Source organism: Carassius auratus, unplaced genomic scaffold (genome assembly GCF_003368295.1).
Source record: "Carassius auratus strain Wakin unplaced genomic scaffold, ASM336829v1 scaf_tig00216856, whole genome shotgun sequence".
NCBI lineage: Eukaryota > Metazoa > Chordata > Actinopteri > Cypriniformes > Cyprinidae > Carassius > Carassius auratus.
In genome coordinates this window covers 26,749-42,328 of record NW_020528769.1, presented here as the reverse complement: position 1 = coordinate 42,328, position 15,580 = coordinate 26,749, and the positions used below count along the sequence as shown (strand labels likewise).

The following is a 15,580-nucleotide window of genomic DNA, read 5'->3' as shown; positions in this document are numbered from 1 at the left end:
GACTTTTTATAAATAAAGTAAATAAAAACTATTACAGGACAGGTTCCTTACCTGATGTTACTTTCATGACCTCCCGTGACCTCTCTGGAGATCCTTTAGAAACACAATCATATACATTTCTAAATCAAAACTACTAATTACTGATAGGCTTGTTGGGGGGGAATTCTTGATATTCTAATTGCATTAAACATTAAACTGCTTGTTCATACGTCTTACCTTCGATTCGTGTTTACTGGCCTGCTGCTATTCACTCCTGAAGTGCCTGCTTGAAGCATGATTTATTATTATTTAACTAATGGAAATTACAAACATCTTAAAAAAATGTGTTTACAAATCTTTACCTGTCTCACTTGACGTCACGTCATTGAGAATGATCTGACAGTTCTGTTTCACTCTCCATCCCAGGATCAGGCTCAACGCACTCTGAAATATAGTCTTCGTATTCAGAGATATGCACAGATTCTTCCAAAGTCACTAGGACACGCTTGACAGGTAGTTTAAACTCGATTAACAGGTTACATACCCTGTTAATAGTGTTCCCTCGGGTAATCTGTAATATTTCCTGTGGATACGAATATCATGTCCCAGGATATCAGCAAGTTGGTCCATTTCGGTGTCGTTCATGTTAAGAACCCTAACCCTAGTCCATGTTGATTTGGAAGACAACCTGTAATCAGACAAATATAAAGGTCTTGAGAATTCTACACAAATTATATTATGCATATAATGCAATCCCCATTTAAACAAGGTGTCCCCATAAAGACAGTTAAAATACAGGTCAATGCATGTCCCCAGAAGGTATCAAATATCATCACTTGTTCGTTCTATCCTCAATTTACACATGAGCACAACAGCAGAAATAATAGCCTACAATTTGATGTTGGCCGAGCATGAGTTGGGGTAATTTCTTGTAATTCTCATCATGACATTACGATAAATAATCTTACTGTGGTTTTGTCTCTTACAAAGAGATCATTAGAGACATATTGGTTTAACGTTTAGACATTATACAGTTGTATGCAGAGCAGTACACAATCAAAATATTTCTTGGCGAGTCGTATACCTTTTAAATAGTGTTGTCACGGTACCCAAATTTCAGTATTTGATACCGATACCAGTGAAAATCCATGGTTCTCGGTACCAAAGCAAACACAAAAATATGCCAATTAAAAAATATATATATTAATAAAATAATAAAAATAAAACCAATGCCATTTATACTTATTTACAATTGTGTTTACAATTTTTCTACAGGTTATATAATTATGAAAAACAGTAAATAAGTTTCACCCAAATTTAATTTGTCTTTTTAATTTATGAAATTTAAACATTTTATTTTTGGTAAATAAGGGGATTTGCTATTAAAATTAAAACATGGAAGAAATAGTGATTTATTTCTTTAAAAATAAAGTTTAAAAAAATTTTAACAGTAGTAGCAGTATCACATACATTTTACTAAATAATAGTAATATTTAGTAGCACAATGCCTTTATGTAAAATTAACTTTTAGGCCTAATGAATGCATATTTGTCATTTTAACTGAACTTAAGACTGGTGGTGATGCTTAAGATATTTTTGGTCATTTAGGGTTTCTGTAAGAAAAATAGTAATAGATCATAATTATTATTAAAGGATAATTTTACTATCATACTAATGTATATACAATGCACTATGAATTGATGAGCTGCTGGGTTCATGAATATTAATCACGTTGTCTGCGTTCGGTCAAACTGATTTGCTGAAATCAAACAGGGTCGGTGCTAGTTGAGCGTCAGCCAATGAAATTGCCATTTGCACATTAGCTCCGCCCACTACCGGAGAAACCGGTATGTCTTCTGCTTGTTCGAAAATTAATAATTGTAAATGAACTCCATTATTTTGACAGGAGAAGACAACAAAGAATAGTTTACATATAGCGTGTCGATTCAGCGTGGTAAGACTCTCGCGCTCTCTCTCTTTGCATGTGTGAGAAACAGCGCTATCAGTAAAGCGACGGTGAGTCGTGCGCCTTCACACAGAGTTTACAGAGCATCAAATACAGGTGCGCTGTGCGTCCATTGAGATGAACTGAAAAGTTCAGATCGCTTGATGGAGAGAGAACTCTGAAGCTCAGATGCTGAAATTAATACAAGCGTCATGCGCTTCAGTCCATGTAGTAAACAAACCTGCACGTCTCTGCCATTCATTGATTCACACAGAGACGCGCAGAACACGGATTTTTTTGCGGCTTAACATTTACAGATACTGGTCCATACGGAGATTTGATTTGATTAATTTACGCTAACTTTGACAAATTCCATGACTGTCCATATTAAAATGTAAGTTTCATTTTCATGACTGGATTTTGAGATTCCATCCTCGTTTTCTGCTTCACGGAAATCATAGCGCTGAACCGGGTTTGAACGAGACCTCGGTACTACCAATACTTAAAGAACCTGGTACAGTCACATTTTTTAAAATTTTGTACCGACTTGGTACCAAAAGTACCGGGTCTTTTGACAACACTACTTTTAAACCCGGTCACAGTTAAATGTGATCTTCAGACCACAAACTTTCAAGAATAGGGAGTTAAAAAGGTAGATATTTTATGTAACCCTAATGGACAGACTTTGGACAGGCAAGTAATTAATGTTGTTACTTACAAATACACTCCGTTCTTTCCAGTGGTGGTACACATTCGCTGGTTGGAGATGCATGGTCAATTTCTGACCATACCTGTAATAAAAAATAATTATCATTTGAGGCTATGAAATTACAAAACAGATAAGGCACTTTATTGAGACTGAATAACAGTATTACAAAACAAAAACAAGGGGAAACAACACTTTTCCTTTTGCTAGAAATTATTAGGGCCAACATATTTTATTGTTTTTGCTCTGTACACAAGCACAGTGGATTTAAAATAAAGACCTGAGGTTATTACCAACTTCTGTTTAGAGAATGTTTCTATCCATCTTTTATGGACAGTGTATGAGGGTAGCCATTTTAAATACATGGTCTCCAAATTTCAGCGGACAAAGTAATTAGACGAACAATATTTTAGGATTTATAATGGTTTTTTACTGACGGATGTACCCAATGAACTATATAGGAAAACTGCTACGGTGCACCTTATAGTTTGCAAAAAACAGTAGGAGGATCATAATAGTTTTTAGTTGTATAAATAAACAAAAATTGTATCAGCAAGAAATTACATACGAGTTCCAATGGTTATCCTTAAGAGGACTAGGATTCCATCCTCACTAAGCCAAAGTGTCCCCATAAGGACAGTTAAAATACAGGTCAATGTCCCCAGAAGCTATCATAAATACTCATTACTACCTATTAGGTTTAAGTGCCAACCAAACTTTCAGGATTGTTTAGAGGGCGTTTGAATCCATCGTTTGTGTTAAGTTGTTTAAAATGTAGAAACCGATATAATTATATTACAATTTGTCATTCATAAATGTAAATACGTTTCGTAAATGTGCGCAAAAAATCCAGTATGCCCTAACAGGGTTGGGACAAAGCCTGTAATAATGCCATCCTCGCATCGTTCTGTCAAACACATTCTGATCAACATTGTTGCTGGGAAATAATTACTATAATATAATGTATAATGTGCAGCTCTGAAACTAAATGGTTATAAAAAACCTGTCTTATTACCTGTGTGTCTGTTGGTGAGGGTATCACAGAATCTTCTGCTGTTTAAGTGACTGGATGTGATTCTGGGCCCAGCTAAAAATCAAATAAATAAAAAATTCAATGCTACAGAAAGTGTAGAATGATTTTTTAACTAAAGTACATACAGGTCCTCCTCAAAAAATTTTCATATTGTGATAAGTTCATTATTTTCCATAATGTAATGATAAAAATTAAACTTTCATATATTTTAGATTCATTGCACACCAACTGAAATATTTCAGGTCTTTTATTGTTTTAATACTGATGATTTTGGCATACAGCTCATGAAAACCCCAAATTCCTATCTCAAAAAATTAACATATCATGAAAAGGTTCTCTAAATGAGCTATTAACCTAATCATCTGAATCAACTAATTAACTCTAAACACCTGCAAAAGATTCCTGAGGCTTTTACAAACTCCCAGCCTGGTTCATTACTCAAAACCGCAATCATGGGTAAGACTGACCTGACTGCTGTCCAGAAGGCTATCATTGACACCCTCAAGCGAGAGGGTAAGACACAGAAAGACATTTCTGAACGAATAGGCTGTTCCCAGAGTGCTGTATCAAGGCACCTCAGTGGGAAGTCTGTGGGAAGGAAAAAGTGTGGCAAAAAATGCTGCACAACGAGAAGAGGTGACCGGACCCTGAGGAAGATTGTGGAGAAGGACCGATTCCAGACCTTGGGGGACCTGCGGAAACAGTGGACTGAGTCTGGAGTAGAAACATCCAGAGCCACCGTGCACAGGCGTGTGCAGGAAATGGGCTACAGAGAAGCAGCACTGGACTGTTGCTCAGTGGTCCAAACTAGTTTTTTTCGGATCAAAGCAAAGTTTGCATGTCATTCGGAAATCAAGGTGCCAGAGTCTGGAGGAAGACTGGGGAAAAGGAAATGCCAAAATGCCTGAAGTCCAGTGTCAAGTACCCACAGTCAGTGATGGTCTGGGGTGCCATGTCAGCTGCTGGTGTTGGTCCACTGTGTTTTATCAAGGGCAGGGTCAATGCAGCTAGCTATCAGGAGATTTTGGAGCACTTCATGCTTTCATCTGCTGAAAAGCTTTATGGAGATGAAGATTTTGTTTTTCAGCATGACCTGGCACCTGCTCACAGTGCCAAAACCACTGGTAAATGGTTTACTGACCATGGTATTACTGTGCTCTCCTGACCTGAGCCCCATAGTGAATCTGTGGGATATTGTGAAGAGAAAGTTGAGAGACGCAAGACCCAACACTCTGGATGAGCTTAAGGCCGCTATCGAAGCATCCTGGGCCTCCATCTCACCTCAGCAGTGCCACAGGCTGATTGCCTCCATGCCACGCCGCACTGAAGCATTCATTTCTGCAAAAGGATTCCCGACCAAGTATTGAGTGCATAACTGAACATAATTATTTGAAGGTTGACTTTTTGTATTAAAAACACTTTTCTTTTATTGGTCGGATGAAATATGCTAATTTTTTGAGATAGGAATTTTGGGTTTTCATGAGCTGTATGCCAAAATCATCAGTATTAAAACAATAAAATACCTGAAATATTTCAGTTGGTGTGCAATGAATCTAAAATATATGAAAGTTTATTTTTTATCATTACATTATGGAAAATAATGAACTTATCACAATATGCTACATTTTTTAGAAGGACCTGTACAATTGTAAACTGCAAAAAAAAAAAAAAGATGTTTTTTTAAAAGTGATCATTTTTGTTATGTACATGCAATGATTTTCTGTTCTCTACATTTATAATTAGTAGTCACTTCTCTAAAGTAATGATCCAATTTATTTGAATTGCGATGTGATTGTATTAGAATTTAGACATGGACCAGAACAGATTAATAATCTAGTTTAATATATAATTGCAAAAATGAATGCAAGTTATGAAGTATGAATGGGTCTCAAGTATCAAACAAACATTGAAAGAGTTGCCTTTTAAACTGTTACAAAAATCAGTCAAGATAAACTTAATGAACTCTCCAAACTTTTATGAACTGTGGCCATCATCTATACTTTCTTACCTTGGAATTGGAGTGGGACACATTCCCATCTTCTGCAGAGCTGGAATATGTGTCCATGTTGTGAAGGAAGGCAACCTGTAATCAGTCAAACATGACAAATATAAAAGGTCTTGAGAATTCTACACAAATTATATTATGCATATAATGCAATCCCCACTTAAACAAGGTGTCCCCATAAAGACAGTTAAAATACAGGTCAATGTCCTCAGAAGGTTTCATGGAAATAATGCAATCCCCACTTAAACAAGGTGTCCCCATAAAGACAGTTAAAATACAGGTCAATGCATGTCCCCAGAAGGTATCAAATATCATCACTTGTTCGTTCTATCCTCAATTTACACATGAGCACAACAGCAGAAATAATAGCCTACAATTTGATGTTGGCCGAGCATGAGTTGGGGCAATTTCTTGTAATTCTCATCATGACATTACGATAAATAATCTTACTGTGGTTTTGTCTCTTACAAAGAGATCATTAGAGACATATTGGTTTAACGTTTAGACATTATACAGTTGTATGCAGAGCAGTACACAATCAAAATATTTCTTGGCGAGTCGTATACCTTTTAAATAGTGTTGTCACGGTACCCAAATTTCAGTATTTGATACCGATACCAGTGAAAATCCATGGTTCTCGGTACCAAAGCAAAACACAAAAATATGCCAATTAAAAAAATATATATATTAATAAAATAATATAAATAAAACCAATGCCATTCTTTATACTTATTTACAATTGTGTTTAAAATTTTTCTACAGGTTATATAATTATGAAAAACAGTAAATAAGTTTCACCCAAATTTAATTTGTCTTTTAATTTATGAAATTTAAACATTTTATTTTTGGTAAATAAAGGGGATTTGCTATTAAAATTAAAACATGGAAGAAATATTGTGATTTATTTCTTAAAAAAATAAAGTTTAAAAAATTTTAACAGTAGTAGCAGTATCACATACATTTTACTAAATAATAGTAATATTTAGTAGCACAATGCCTTTATGTAAAAATTAACTTTTAGGCCTAATGAATGCATATTTGTCATTTTAACTGAACTTAAGACTGGTGGTGATGCTTAAGATATTTTTGGTCATTTAGGGTTTCTGTAAGAAAAATAGTAATAGATCATAATTATTATTAAAGGATAATTTTACTATCATACTAATGTATATACAATGCACTATGAATTGATGAGCTGCTGGGTTCATGAATATTAATCACGTTGTCTGCGTTCGGTCAAACTGATTTGCTGAAATCAAAACAGGGTCGGTGCTAGTTGAGCGTCAGCCAATGAAATTGCCATTTGCACATTAGCTCCGCCCACTACCGGAGAAACCGGTATGTCTTCTGCTTGTTCGAAAATTAATAATTGTAAATGAACTCCATTATTTTGACAGGAGAAGACAACAAAGAATAGTTTACATATAGCGTGTCGATTCAGCGTGGTAAGACTCTCGCGCTCTCTCTCTTTGCATGTGTGAGAAACAGCGCTATCAGTAAAGCGACGGTGAGTCGTGCGCCTTCACACAGAGTTTACAGAGCATCAAATACAGGTGCGCTGTGCGTCCATTGAGATGAACTGAAAAGTTCAGATCGCTTGATGGAGAGAGAACTCTGAAGCTCAGATGCTGAAATTAATACAAGCGTCATGCGCTTCAGTCCATGTAGTAAACAAACCTGCACGTCTCTGCCATTCATTGATTCACACAGAGACGCGCAGAACACGGATTTTTTTGCGGCTTAACATTTACAGATACTGGTCCATACGGAGATTTGATTTGATTAATTTACGCTAACTTTGACAAATTCCATGACTGTCCATATTAAAATGTAAGTTTCATTTTCATGACTGGATTTTGAGATTCCATCCTCGTTTTCTGCTTCACGGAAATCATAGCGCTGAACCGGGTTTGAACGAGACCTCGGTACTACCAATACTTAAAGAAACCTGGTACAGTCACATTTTTTAAAATTTTGTACCGACTTGGTACCAAAGTACCGGGTCTTTTGACAACACTACTTTTAAACCCGGTCACAGTTAAATGTGATCTTCAGACCACAAACTTTCAAGAATAGGGAGTTAAAAAGGTAGATATTTTATGTAACCCTAATGGACAGACTTTGGACAGGCAAGTAATTAATGTTGTTACTTACAAATACACTCCGTTCTTTCCAGTGGTGGTACACATTCGCTGGTTGGAGATGCATGGTCAATTTCTGACCATACCTGTAATAAAAAATAATTATCATTTGAGGCTATGAAATTACAAAACAGATAAGGCACTTTATTGAGACTGAATAACAGTATTACAAAACAAAAACAAGGGGAAACAACACTTTTCCTTTTGCTAGAAATTATTAGGGCCAACATATTTTATTGTTTTTGCTCTGTACACAAGCACAGTGGATTTAAAATAAAGACCTGAGGTTATTACCAACTTCTGTTTAGAGAATGTTTCTATCCATCTTTTATGGACAGTGTATGAGGGTAGCCATTTTAAATACATGGTCTCCAAATTTCAGCGGACAAAGTAATTAGACGAACAATATTTTAGGATTTATAATGGTTTTTACTGACGGATGTACCCAATGAACTATATAGGAAAACTGCTACGGTGCACCTTATAGTTTGCAAAAAACAGTAGGAGGATCATAATAGTTTTTAGTTGTATAAATAAACAAAAATTGTATCAGCAAGAAATTACATACGAGTTCCAATGGTTATCCTTAAGAGGACTAGGATTCCATCCTCACTAAGCCAAAGTGTCCCCATAAGGACAGTTAAAATACAGGTCAATGTCCCCAGAAGCTATCATAAATACTCATTACTACCTATTAGGTTTAAGTGCCAACCAAACTTTCAGGATTGTTTAGAGGGCGTTTGAATCCATCGTTTGTGTTAAGTTGTTTAAAATGTAGAAACCGATATAATTATATTACAATTTGTCATTCATAAATGTAAATACGTTTCGTAAATGTGCGCAAAAAATCCAGTATGCCCTAACAGGGTTGGGACAAAGCCTGTAATAATGCCATCCTCGCATCGTTCTGTCAAACACATTCTGATCAACATTGTTGCTGGGAAATAATTACTATAATATAATGTATAATGTGCAGCTCTGAAACTAAATGGTTATAAAAAAACCTGTCTTATTACCTGTGTGTCTGTTGGTGAGGGTATCACAGAATCTTCTGCTGTTTAAGTGACTGGATGTGATTCTGGGCCCAGCTAAAAATCAAATAAATAAAAAATTCAATGCTACAGAAAGTGTAGAATGATTTTTTAACTAAAGTACATACAGGTCCTCCTCAAAAAATTTTCATATTGTGATAAGTTCATTATTTTCCATAATGTAATGATAAAAATTAAACTTTCATATATTTTAGATTCATTGCACACCAACTGAAATATTTCAGGTCTTTTATTGTTTTAATACTGATGATTTTGGCATACAGCTCATGAAAACCCCAAATTCCTATCTCAAAAAATTAACATATCATGAAAAGGTTCTCTAAATGAGCTATTAACCTAATCATCTGAATCAACTAATTAACTCTAAACACCTGCAAAAGATTCCTGAGGCTTTTACAAACTCCCAGCCTGGTTCATTACTCAAAACCGCAATCATGGGTAAGACTGACCTGACTGCTGTCCAGAAGGCTATCATTGACACCCTCAAGCGAGAGGGTAAGACACAGAAAGACATTTCTGAACGAATAGGCTGTTCCCAGAGTGCTGTATCAAGGCACCTCAGTGGGAAGTCTGTGGGAAGGAAAAAGTGTGGCAAAAAATGCTGCACAACGAGAAGAGGTGACCGGACCCTGAGGAAGATTGTGGAGAAGGACCGATTCCAGACCTTGGGGGACCTGCGGAAACAGTGGACTGAGTCTGGAGTAGAAACATCCAGAGCCACCGTGCACAGGCGTGTGCAGGAAATGGGCTACAGAGAAGCAGCACTGGACTGTTGCTCAGTGGTCCAAACTAGTTTTTTCGGATCAAAGCAAAGTTTGCATGTCATTCGGAAATCAAGGTGCCAGAGTCTGGAGGAAGACTGGGGAAAAGGAAATGCCAAAATGCCTGAAGTCCAGTGTCAAGTACCCACAGTCAGTGATGGTCTGGGGTGCCATGTCAGCTGCTGGTGTTGGTCCACTGTGTTTTATCAAGGGCAGGGTCAATGCAGCTAGCTATCAGGAGATTTTGGAGCACTTCATGCTTTCATCTGCTGAAAAGCTTTATGGAGATGAAGATTTTGTTTTTCAGCATGACCTGGCACCTGCTCACAGTGCCAAAACCACTGGTAAATGGTTTACTGACCATGGTATTACTGTGCTCTCCTGACCTGAGCCCCATAGTGAATCTGTGGGATATTGTGAAGAGAAAGTTGAGAGACGCAAGACCCAACACTCTGGATGAGCTTAAGGCCGCTATCGAAGCATCCTGGGCCTCCATCTCACCTCAGCAGTGCCACAGGCTGATTGCCTCCATGCCACGCCGCACTGAAGCATTCATTTCTGCAAAAGGATTCCCGACCAAGTATTGAGTGCATAACTGAACATAATTATTTGAAGGTTGACTTTTTGTATTAAAAACACTTTTCTTTTATTGGTCGGATGAAATATGCTAATTTTTTGAGATAGGAATTTTGGGTTTTCATGAGCTGTATGCCAAAATCATCAGTATTAAAACAATAAAATACCTGAAATATTTCAGTTGGTGTGCAATGAATCTAAAATATATGAAAGTTTATTTTTTATCATTACATTATGGAAAATAATGAACTTATCACAATATGCTACATTTTTTAGAAGGACCTGTACAATTGTAAACTGCAAAAAAAAAAAAAAGATGTTTTTTTAAAAGTGATCATTTTTGTTATGTACATGCAATGATTTTCTGTTCTCTACATTTATAATTAGTAGTCACTTCTCTAAAGTAATGATCCAATTTATTTGAATTGCGATGTGATTGTATTAGAATTTAGACATGGACCAGAACAGATTAATAATCTAGTTTAATATATAATTGCAAAAATGAATGCAAGTTATGAAGTATGAATGGGTCTCAAGTATCAAACAAACATTGAAAGAGTTGCCTTTTAAACTGTTACAAAAATCAGTCAAGATAAACTTAATGAACTCTCCAAACTTTTATGAACTGTGGCCATCATCTATACTTTCTTACCTTGGAATTGGAGTGGGACACATTCCCATCTTCTGCAGAGCTGGAATATGTGTCCATGTTGTGAAGGAAGGCAACCTGTAATCAGTCAAACATGACAAATATAAAAGGTCTTGAGAATTCTACACAAATTATATTATGCATATAATGCAATCCCCACTTAAACAAGGTGTCCCCATAAAGACAGTTAAAATACAGGTCAATGTCCTCAGAAGGTTTCATGGAAATAATGCAATCCCCACTTAAACAAGGTGTCCCCATAAAGACAGTTAAAATACAGGTCAATGCATGTCCCCAGAAGGTATCAAATATCATCACTTGTTCGTTCTATCCTCAATTTACACATGAGCACAACAGCAGAAATAATAGCCTACAATTTGATGTTGGCCGAGCATGAGTTGGGGCAATTTCTTGTAATTCTCATCATGACATTACGATAAATAATCTTACTGTGGTTTTGTCTCTTACAAAGAGATCATTAGAGACATATTGGTTTAACGTTTAGACATTATACAGTTGTATGCAGAGCAGTACACAATCAAAATATTTCTTGGCGAGTCGTATACCTTTTAAATAGTGTTGTCACGGTACCCAAATTTCAGTATTTGATACCGATACCAGTGAAAATCCATGGTTCTCGGTACCAAAGCAAAACACAAAAATATGCCAATTAAAAAAATATATATATTAATAAAATAATATAAATAAAACCAATGCCATTCTTTATACTTATTTACAATTGTGTTTAAAATTTTTCTACAGGTTATATAATTATGAAAAACAGTAAATAAGTTTCACCCAAATTTAATTTGTCTTTTAATTTATGAAATTTAAACATTTTATTTTTGGTAAATAAAGGGGATTTGCTATTAAAATTAAAACATGGAAGAAATATTGTGATTTATTTCTTAAAAAAATAAAGTTTAAAAAATTTTAACAGTAGTAGCAGTATCACATACATTTTACTAAATAATAGTAATATTTAGTAGCACAATGCCTTTATGTAAAAATTAACTTTTAGGCCTAATGAATGCATATTTGTCATTTTAACTGAACTTAAGACTGGTGGTGATGCTTAAGATATTTTTGGTCATTTAGGGTTTCTGTAAGAAAAATAGTAATAGATCATAATTATTATTAAAGGATAATTTTACTATCATACTAATGTATATACAATGCACTATGAATTGATGAGCTGCTGGGTTCATGAATATTAATCACGTTGTCTGCGTTCGGTCAAACTGATTTGCTGAAATCAAAACAGGGTCGGTGCTAGTTGAGCGTCAGCCAATGAAATTGCCATTTGCACATTAGCTCCGCCCACTACCGGAGAAACCGGTATGTCTTCTGCTTGTTCGAAAATTAATAATTGTAAATGAACTCCATTATTTTGACAGGAGAAGACAACAAAGAATAGTTTACATATAGCGTGTCGATTCAGCGTGGTAAGACTCTCGCGCTCTCTCTCTTTGCATGTGTGAGAAACAGCGCTATCAGTAAAGCGACGGTGAGTCGTGCGCCTTCACACAGAGTTTACAGAGCATCAAATACAGGTGCGCTGTGCGTCCATTGAGATGAACTGAAAAGTTCAGATCGCTTGATGGAGAGAGAACTCTGAAGCTCAGATGCTGAAATTAATACAAGCGTCATGCGCTTCAGTCCATGTAGTAAACAAACCTGCACGTCTCTGCCATTCATTGATTCACACAGAGACGCGCAGAACACGGATTTTTTTGCGGCTTAACATTTACAGATACTGGTCCATACGGAGATTTGATTTGATTAATTTACGCTAACTTTGACAAATTCCATGACTGTCCATATTAAAATGTAAGTTTCATTTTCATGACTGGATTTTGAGATTCCATCCTCGTTTTCTGCTTCACGGAAATCATAGCGCTGAACCGGGTTTGAACGAGACCTCGGTACTACCAATACTTAAAGAAACCTGGTACAGTCACATTTTTTAAAATTTTGTACCGACTTGGTACCAAAGTACCGGGTCTTTTGACAACACTACTTTTAAACCCGGTCACAGTTAAATGTGATCTTCAGACCACAAACTTTCAAGAATAGGGAGTTAAAAAGGTAGATATTTTATGTAACCCTAATGGACAGACTTTGGACAGGCAAGTAATTAATGTTGTTACTTACAAATACACTCCGTTCTTTCCAGTGGTGGTACACATTCGCTGGTTGGAGATGCATGGTCAATTTCTGACCATACCTGTAATAAAAAATAATTATCATTTGAGGCTATGAAATTACAAAACAGATAAGGCACTTTATTGAGACTGAATAACAGTATTACAAAACAAAAACAAGGGGAAACAACACTTTTCCTTTTGCTAGAAATTATTAGGGCCAACATATTTTATTGTTTTTGCTCTGTACACAAGCACAGTGGATTTAAAATAAAGACCTGAGGTTATTACCAACTTCTGTTTAGAGAATGTTTCTATCCATCTTTTATGGACAGTGTATGAGGGTAGCCATTTTAAATACATGGTCTCCAAATTTCAGCGGACAAAGTAATTAGACGAACAATATTTTAGGATTTATAATGGTTTTTACTGACGGATGTACCCAATGAACTATATAGGAAAACTGCTACGGTGCACCTTATAGTTTGCAAAAAACAGTAGGAGGATCATAATAGTTTTTAGTTGTATAAATAAACAAAAATTGTATCAGCAAGAAATTACATACGAGTTCCAATGGTTATCCTTAAGAGGACTAGGATTCCATCCTCACTAAGCCAAAGTGTCCCCATAAGGACAGTTAAAATACAGGTCAATGTCCCCAGAAGCTATCATAAATACTCATTACTACCTATTAGGTTTAAGTGCCAACCAAACTTTCAGGATTGTTTAGAGGGCGTTTGAATCCATCGTTTGTGTTAAGTTGTTTAAAATGTAGAAACCGATATAATTATATTACAATTTGTCATTCATAAATGTAAATACGTTTCGTAAATGTGCGCAAAAAATCCAGTATGCCCTAACAGGGTTGGGACAAAGCCTGTAATAATGCCATCCTCGCATCGTTCTGTCAAACACATTCTGATCAACATTGTTGCTGGGAAATAATTACTATAATATAATGTATAATGTGCAGCTCTGAAACTAAATGGTTATAAAAAAAACCTGTCTTATTACCTGTGTGTCTGTTGGTGAGGGTATCACAGAATCTTCTGCTGTTTAAGTGACTGGATGTGATTCTGGGCCCAGCTAAAAATCAAATAAATAAAAAATTCAATGCTACAGAAAGTGTAGAATGATTTTTTAACTAAAGTACATACAGGTCCTCCTCAAAAAATTTTCATATTGTGATAAGTTCATTATTTTCCATAATGTAATGATAAAAATTAAACTTTCATATATTTTAGATTCATTGCACACCAACTGAAATATTTCAGGTCTTTTATTGTTTTAATACTGATGATTTTGGCATACAGCTCATGAAAACCCCAAATTCCTATCTCAAAAAATTAACATATCATGAAAAGGTTCTCTAAATGAGCTATTAACCTAATCATCTGAATCAACTAATTAACTCTAAACACCTGCAAAAGATTCCTGAGGCTTTTACAAACTCCCAGCCTGGTTCATTACTCAAAACCGCAATCATGGGTAAGACTGACCTGACTGCTGTCCAGAAGGCTATCATTGACACCCTCAAGCGAGAGGGTAAGACACAGAAAGACATTTCTGAACGAATAGGCTGTTCCCAGAGTGCTGTATCAAGGCACCTCAGTGGGAAGTCTGTGGGAAGGAAAAAGTGTGGCAAAAAATGCTGCACAACGAGAAGAGGTGACCGGACCCTGAGGAAGATTGTGGAGAAGGACCGATTCCAGACCTTGGGGGACCTGCGGAAACAGTGGACTGAGTCTGGAGTAGAAACATCCAGAGCCACCGTGCACAGGCGTGTGCAGGAAATGGGCTACAGAGAAGCAGCACTGGACTGTTGCTCAGTGGTCCAAACTAGTTTTTTCGGATCAAAGCAAAGTTTGCATGTCATTCGGAAATCAAGGTGCCAGAGTCTGGAGGAAGACTGGGGAAAAGGAAATGCCAAAATGCCTGAAGTCCAGTGTCAAGTACCCACAGTCAGTGATGGTCTGGGGTGCCATGTCAGCTGCTGGTGTTGGTCCACTGTGTTTTATCAAGGGCAGGGTCAATGCAGCTAGCTATCAGGAGATTTTGGAGCACTTCATGCTTTCATCTGCTGAAAAGCTTTATGGAGATGAAGATTTTGTTTTTCAGCATGACCTGGCACCTGCTCACAGTGCCAAAACCACTGGTAAATGGTTTACTGACCATGGTATTACTGTGCTCTCCTGACCTGAGCCCCATAGTGAATCTGTGGGATATTGTGAAGAGAAAGTTGAGAGACGCAAGACCCAACACTCTGGATGAGCTTAAGGCCGCTATCGAAGCATCCTGGGCCTCCATCTCACCTCAGCAGTGCCACAGGCTGATTGCCTCCATGCCACGCCGCACTGAAGCATTCATTTCTGCAAAAGGATTCCCGACCAAGTATTGAGTGCATAACTGAACATAATTATTTGAAGGTTGACTTTTTGTATTAAAAACACTTTTCTTTTATTGGTCGGATGAAATATGCTAATTTTTTGAGATAGGAATTTTGGGTTTTCATGAGCTGTATGCCAAAATCATCAGTATTAAAACAATAAAATACCTGAAATATTTCAGTTGGTGTGCAATGAATCTAAA

General features: G+C 36.4%; 1 long non-coding RNA gene across 7 annotated transcripts in view; it reads right to left on the bottom strand.

Moving 5' to 3' along the window:
• Positions 1-370: 370 nt before the first annotated feature.
• Positions 371-15,580, bottom strand: part of LOC113099073 (uncharacterized) — a 35,621-nt gene continuing 20,411 nt past the window's right edge. For 4 of the 7 annotated variants that reach the window (XR_003289282.1, XR_003289278.1, XR_003289283.1 and 1 more), the window contains 9 exons: positions 13,002-13,074; positions 10,851-10,925; positions 8,826-8,897; positions 7,823-7,895; positions 5,672-5,746; positions 3,646-3,717; positions 2,643-2,715; positions 524-667; positions 371-423 (listed from right to left, as the gene is read on the bottom strand). This is a non-coding gene — a long non-coding RNA (uncharacterized LOC113099073). Of the gene's footprint in view, positions 424-523; positions 668-2,642; positions 2,716-3,645; positions 3,718-5,671; positions 5,747-7,822; positions 7,896-8,825; positions 8,898-10,850; positions 10,926-13,001; positions 13,075-14,005; positions 14,078-15,580 lie in introns of all 7 variants that reach the window. The other 3 variants (XR_003289281.1, XR_003289280.1, XR_003289284.1) reach the window with 2 other exon arrangements.